The sequence below is a fragment of the Lycium barbarum genome, chromosome 9 (genome assembly GCF_019175385.1).
Source record: "Lycium barbarum isolate Lr01 chromosome 9, ASM1917538v2, whole genome shotgun sequence".
Classification (NCBI taxonomy): domain Eukaryota; kingdom Viridiplantae; phylum Streptophyta; class Magnoliopsida; order Solanales; family Solanaceae; genus Lycium; species Lycium barbarum.
The window spans coordinates 14,462,599-14,468,178 of NC_083345.1; the positions used below are offsets into that span (position 1 = coordinate 14,462,599).

A 5,580-nucleotide genomic window follows, 5' to 3' on the forward strand; every position below is an offset into this window, starting at 1 on the left:
GTTTTGGTAATTTATATTATGCTCTCTATATCTCATTTTGGTCCAATATACGAAATATATATCTACCGGTAAAAGTATATCCACCAAATAATTCCGTTATTATTTAATCTTCTTATTTTCAACTACCGTTTTATTCTAAGATTAAACTGCTGCCTTTGGTGTTCAGCCTCTCTATAACCCTCTGATCCAGATACATTCCTGCAAAGTTATAGAGTATGTCTTTTGTTTGGCTTTTGCTTTTGTTCTTTGCACTCGAAAAAAAGTTAGGTGAAAACTTTAGCTAAGTTGTCATGCAAACAGACTCTCTACACTCATGAATACATTATACAAAATCCCATGATGAGCATTTTGCTACTAATTCTCAGTATTGGATTTTGTAAAGACAAGAAAGAAAGTCTACATTCAGTGAAGGTTGGGAAAATCAACTTGCATATGTACAAGTTGGTTGAGAAGCAGACCTAAACTGAAGCTTGAGAGTCCCTGGAATATATTGAATGTTGGGGATTATAACCTGCAGAGCTGAAACCTCCATCCCATGACGTACCGTTACCCGAACCAACTTCTTCTCTGCTCCACCCTTTTCACATATAGCTGAAGGTGGTGTGCCTCTACATCAGTTCCAATAATGTCATGCCATAGCTATATACATCAGCTTTAGTTGTGATCACCAATCTAGAGATCCATTCGGGTGCAACACAGCCCCAGGTACCCATCATGGTTGCCAACACTATACTAAAGTCCCTTTACAAGTCCAAAATCAGAAACCTTTCCTGCAAAATCTTCATCTAGCAGAATATTAATTCTCTAGTTTAATGTCAGTGTATTAAACAATTGCGATACACTTCGTGTAAACAGAAATTCGGAATCTAACGTCCCAACTTAGATTCTGACCATCTCGCCTTAGATATGCGCTAAGAGGACATGAACTCATAAACTAGAAGCCTATGAGAATTTTCAGAACAAATTAAAATCCCCTTAATCTCACTAGATTAACATGCTCCTATTGTGCATACCTCTGCTTGAAATTCCTTTTCACCACCACCAGGCCTTCGCAGCCACGAGTGAAGAATCCGATAAGAAAACAGTTCATGACCAAGCTTCTCCGAGAATCCCTTCGTTGCAGCTAGCATTAAGCTCTTTGTATGAAAACACCTCCAAATCATTATAGGAAATACATCTTTTTCCTTATTCTTCCAAAGTCCCAATTACAACTGACAGAATTACCACAATCCACAGACCAAAAGCAATTTGCCTTGAATCTGTTTCTTTTGAGTATTCCCCCCCTCCCTGAACTCTTACATATATAGCTTATCACAAATCGACAGACCAAAAGCAATTTGCCTTGAATCTGTTTCTTTTGAGTATTCCCCCCCTCCCTGAACTCTTACATATATAGCTTATCACAAATCCACAGACCAAAAGCAATTTGCCTTGAATCTGTTTCTTTTGAGTATTTCCCCCCTCCCTGAACTCTTACATAAATAGCTTATCCCCAGTGGTAATTTCTAGCACGAACTAGTTGTCACGACCCAACCCCGTAGGCCGTGACTAGTGCCCGATCTGGGCACCCGAACCCATCTATTAAATATTATCTCAAATTCTATCAACTCATTCTAGTATATGGCGGAAGCCGACAAGGCTTTATTTCAAATTTAGGTAATTTCCAGAAAAATTTCGGCAGAGTTTCCTTTGTTTTACGGACTATCCAATATACCCTGCACGCAGAAAATACCAACGAAAGCCACACAGGGCTAACCAAGCAATATATAAACATATGCGGACCGGCCGCCTCGGCGTATAGGGTCGCCCAAACAACATATGCGGACCGGCCGCCTCGGCGTATGGGATCGCCCAAACGACATGTACATACATTCATACAGAAAGACCCTAACCCACAAACATGTCCACAGACCTCTAAACAGACCGACAGAATCATATGACGGGACAGGGCCCCGCCGTACCCATGAACGAATATATACAAATGCACTAATAAATATATATACCAAAAGTATAAGCTCCGGAAAGAGAGGAGCACTCCGAATAGCAGAAAGGGTGTCCTAAACAGGTGGATCACCAGGCTGTGCGTCTGTACCTGCGGGCATGAAACGCAGCCCCCGGAGAAGGGGGTCAGTACGAAATATGTACTGAGTATGCAAAGCAGAAGGTACAGAAATAAATCTGAATAATAATCGAATCAGATATATAGAAAATAATACATATCAAAATGTTTATTCCCAAAGTATAAATTATGCATAGGGCACTGGAAAATGTGGTCGCCCGCCTGTCGATGGCGCCACAACACAGCATAACACCAGAAAGTTTCAAATCTCCGAATCCCCGTCACACATCACAACACAGCATAACGCCAAACACAGCATAACGCCAAACATAAGTGGAACCCGGCCCTCGAGCAAGGAGCACGGTGAACCATAAACACAGCATAACACCGGAATATATCAAAAAGCGCACGACAACAGAACCGGCCCGGGACTCGGCGAAGGGAATAACAAAATGCACGAATAGAGTCGTGAGTAGTCATATGCATAAAATCAATATCATAAATTCAAACATAAGCAAAACGATCATATTTGAAAATTGAATAATAGTCTTAACATATTCTTTCAAAATCTCCCGAATTTCATAAAAGGAAGTCGCGGGACCCACGGATGGGAATTTACCCAAGTCGGGCCTGCTTATGGAAAACATACTCGTTATACGTAATGCAAATTTTTATAAAAATATATTGGAGCAATCCGAGCATTTATGTGAAAGATATGGCATTCGGATATTTCGAAGTTCCTTAAAGGGAAACCTTTTTGCGCAAAGTTCGAAAAGCGATTTTTCAAATACATAAAGGTTCATATTTCATCAGATCATACATAAGAGTGCCAAAGAACATATACGGATTATAACATGCTCGGATTTCGGATTTGAAAGTTTCCTTGAGGCTCTAATTTAGCCTATAAAAACTAAGACATGCCAAAAAGAAAGGAAGTTGCCTTACATACCTCAAACGCTCTCCAATATGATCCAACTCAAGCTAAGTCCAAACTATGATTCGGGCTGCCCAAGGTCTACAAACAAGCCATAAAATGCCAAACATTAGCTAAAGACTTTTTGGGCATTAAATTCCAATTTCGCCCTTAATTCTACAGAAATCCGGGCAGCATTTCCCCTGTAAATAGGCTACCCCGAGAATTTAACTCGCTCAAAATCAACAACAACAACCACAATAACCAACCTAGTAACATTGACAACCAATCCGAAAAGCAAAATAATAATGGTAGCTCTCTTTTACGCCATTTGACAACTTCCCAATTATTCAATTCCATGGCTTACTTTAAAGCCACAATATCGTTCGTACATTTGATTATTAACCCAAACCCATACTAACAACATTCAAGGGCATTCTAAGCAATTCATACCACATTTCCAACAACCCGATTTTTTTTTTCCAAGCTGGCCGAAAACAGCCCCAACCGAGACAGCCCTTTAAAAATTTTTTTTTTCATTTCCAAATCATGGTTTGTATCCTCAAATTACATTCTAACAATGCTATCTCATCAATATACCAATTACAATAAATATACAATAACCTCCAAAAAACAGTCCGCACATTAACAACATCATTTTGAGTCAACAAACATTCATTTCCAACATAAGATTCATAGCGACGGCGATTAAAACATTAAGCGACGTTCATTCGTTCATCGTCATATAATGTGACCCATTTCAATCAACACTATATATACACATATATGGAGGATTCTCAATTGTTCTTCACCTTACAATGATCTCAATCAACTAACTAAACATTAATTCATAATTTCAATCACAACACAACAACACCCATCACACGACCCACTCCCAATCATACTATATTTCATGATTTCCAACCACTATAAGATACTACAACATGAATATAACCTTCATAACACAAAAACATAATGAATGCTTACCTTCCTTCTTCACTTCAATAGTTAGGGTTTGCAATTGGGCACAACTAGTGGTTGGATGACCCAAACAACTCTTCCACGTTACTTAGGGACTTCTAAATAGTTGATTTATACCAAGGAAATAATTTTGGGGTGGCTTGATTTGGATTTGGTTTTTCTTGGTTTGTAGCCGAGAGGGGTGTTGAAGGTGGTCTTCAACTCCTTGATTTTTTTTTCTAAGTCTTGCAATGGGGAAAAGATGACTACTTGGTCATACTTTAGGCTCATATAGTTGTTGTCCAAGTGTCCTTGGCCCACACATGGAGTGGACCAATTAAAATTGGCCACATAATGTGTGGGACCAATTCCCATTTACATGGCCACCAAGGAATTTATTTTTTATTTTTTATTTTTTTGCACAACATTTTAATTCCAATTTATGAATTGTGGTCCCAAATTTTTCCTAAGTGTTCAATGCCAACAATTCCATATATAACTTATGCCTCGAAATAAAATCAAAGGTCAAAAGTCCCGACTTCGAATCCCGGAATAGTCTTGGCTCTAAATTATCATAATTAATCCGGGTTGTCCCAATGTATAAAAATACGGGGCGTAACACTAGTCCTCTCATTGTGATACAAACTAATACAAGAACAAAAATTCTTCCTCACACTCACTTTTAGTTCCAGTAATTAAAACTACTCTTGCTCCATCATATCCAACCTGAAAAGTCCCCTGCATCCCGTGAATCACCATCCAAAGGGCTGAATCCTGGTAAACGCTTACAATGGATTCAATGACAGATTATTACAGAACCCCAAATTGCCACACAAATTAAACCATAAGTACTACACAGATTCTCTGGCTTTGACCAGAACATGTTCCAACTTTGTGCCTGTTGGATCCATGTGAACTGTTTAATCTGTCCAGTGAAATCCATATATAACATAAGTAAAGAGATACTGTATAACACATATTCCTGCTTACATAGTTCTTTTATTGCTTTAAGTAATTACTCTCCAATTCTTAGATTGTCTTTTGGTGATATAATGTAGTGCAAGTGGTCTTGGGTGGGCAAGGGCTGTTTGTGTGCTGTGGAGGACCAGGGGAAATGCTGTAAGTTCGACAAACTAACACTTACATTTTCCGTTCACATATTTTCTTTATGATCTTACAATGTGTTTGTGGGAATTGTTTTCCTCTTAAAAGGGGCGTGTTGGGCTTTTGTCGCGGCGGAAGCCATCATGGCTTTATACCACATTAAGTTGAAAGAGAAGAAACCTCTGTCAAAGCAGCAAGTTATCAATTGCCTCTTTTCTAAAACCAAGGAGCCGAAAAATCTTAAATACTGCGAGAAAACAAGATGCTTTTGTAGTCATTACAACAAATACTACAAATATGCAATGGAGGAAGGTATCTACTCTGATAGGGTGTGTCCCTACTTTGCCAAAAGGAAAAAGTGCCGTTGCGATAAGATAAAAACTGAGGTAAGCCGATGATGTTGGATTTATTGTTTTTGTTTTTTGGGTTCACTATTCTTTACATCTTTCAATTGGTCCAGGAAAAAACTAAAATCACGGGGTTTGATAAGGTTGAGAATCTCAACTTGGACAAAGAAGGGATTGAAAAATTAATTGAGGAGTAA

General features: G+C 38.7%; 1 long non-coding RNA gene across 1 annotated transcript; it reads right to left on the bottom strand.

Moving 5' to 3' along the window:
* Positions 1–263: 263 nt before the first annotated feature.
* LOC132610217 (uncharacterized) lies at positions 264–4,842 on the bottom strand. Its single transcript, XR_009571066.1, has 3 exons — positions 3,960–4,842; positions 3,009–3,074; positions 264–2,092 (listed from the first exon to the last, which is right to left on the bottom strand). It is a non-coding gene; the product is annotated as an uncharacterized LOC132610217 (long non-coding RNA).
* Between the last annotated feature and the right edge of the window lie 738 nt (positions 4,843–5,580).